This window comes from Notamacropus eugenii, chromosome 2 (assembly GCF_028372415.1).
Source record: "Notamacropus eugenii isolate mMacEug1 chromosome 2, mMacEug1.pri_v2, whole genome shotgun sequence".
NCBI classification, from domain to species: Eukaryota; Metazoa; Chordata; class Mammalia; order Diprotodontia; family Macropodidae; genus Notamacropus; species Notamacropus eugenii.
Genome location: NC_092873.1, coordinates 35,072,957 through 35,074,743, shown reverse-complemented (window position 1 = coordinate 35,074,743; position 1,787 = coordinate 35,072,957).

Here is a 1,787-nt window from a genome sequence, read left to right as displayed (position 1 = left end):
GCCTGTTCTAGTTCCCTGTACTTTCCCAGGGTCCCTGGTTCTTACTGAGAATCTTTTCCTGAAGCTTGTGATGAGAGACAATTAGATGAAACATTGTGGACTTTCTGGCCTGAACTGTGAAAAACCTGGAATGAGTGAAGGCGAATAAGGGGATCTCCTTGCTTGAGGATTTCAAGATAGTATTAGGAGACATCCCGTTTTCCAGAGCTAAGGTCCAGCAAGTAGATTGTACCCCAAGCTTGGCATAATAACAGTTCTTTGCACCCTCTCTGGATGATCTCACCCTCTAGCAAAATCACACAATTATTTCACTGCTTTGACCAGCACCAGATGTTCTCTGAGGTTGAACAAGCATCAGACAAGCTTATACAAATTCTATTCATGAAACCTTGTTATGAGTCAGATCTTTTTCAATATTGCTTTTATGCCTCATTGTTAGGGCTACAGCTTTGGAAACTTGGGAAACTGAGGCAAACAGAGACAATATAACTTGCTTAAAATTACACAGTGTAAGATGGGCAACCCTACTGCTGACATCAAGTAATGTCAACTGGACTGAACCACCTCTACCTTGTATATCACCAGAGCTGAACAGAGAAAGCTAGAGACAGGAGACAGGCATAGGACTGAACACGGCCTTCCTGCTCACCAGTTGTCAGTAACTTCCTATAATGGGACCATACATTTACATTTGAAAGGGCCCTCAGAAGTCAAATGGCTCCTCAGGTCAACTCTCCAACTGTCACATTTTACTGTGATGGAAACTCAGACCCATCCAGATTAAGTGAGCCAAAGTCAGCCAGGATTTGAACTCACTTCAAAACTCTCAGGTCAGTCCTACAAGATCAGCATTCTCCATTTCTCCTTTAAGGACCTCCCATCACCGTTAGAATGAGACACAAATTCCTCTAGCTGGCCCTAAAGGCCCTCCCCAGTCTTCCAACCTTTTTGCTTGTCAGTCTCCTTCCCAACTGGATTACATGCTTCTCCTTAAACTCAGCATTGAATTTCCCACCTCCAGGCTGTTGCCTCCCTCCTCACCTTTGTCTCTTAGAGACCTGAGCTTCCCTCATGTCTGAATTCAAAAGTAACTCCCTGTGGAAAACCTTCCCTGATTATCCCCAGTCTTTAGATCTCTCTCTCTCTCTCTCTCTCTCTCTCTCTCTCTCTCTCTCTCTCTCTGTCTCTCTCTCTCTCTCTGTCTCTGTCTCTCTCTTTTCTCTCCCTCTCCTGCCTCCCTCCTTTTTTTTAGCTTTTTCTAGCATTTTTCTAGGACAGGCTATAGCCTCATTGATAGAATGATGTCATTAACTCAAAGATAGTTACTCTTCTCTTACTTTAATGAGACAGAGAAGCAGACAAGTAGGGAAGGACAGCCAGGATGAGGCTGGGGAAATGGACCTTGAGAACTTCATATTCTCACGTTTATTCACCGCACCTTAGTGCCAGTGGCTTCCAGCTTTCAGAGAACCACAACCAGCCCTGTATCCTAGATCAGCCAGGTTCCAGGATCATCCCCTTCCGGAGGTTCAGGAAACAGCCACGTGTGGACAGGCAGAAGAAAGGTAAAGGTCTGCAGAGCCTTTCCCTAGTGGTAACTCCCATTTATTTTGGCACTCTGTGGGGTACAAAGGTCTTTCCTCACAGCAATCCTGTAGGAGAAGACGGAGAGTGATGATCACCATGTTACAGAGGAGGCAACTGAGGCCCAGAGAGCTGTGCTGATATGCCCATGGAACCACAGCTTCTAAGAGTCAGAAGCAGGGCCAGAACCCATGCTTCCTGAC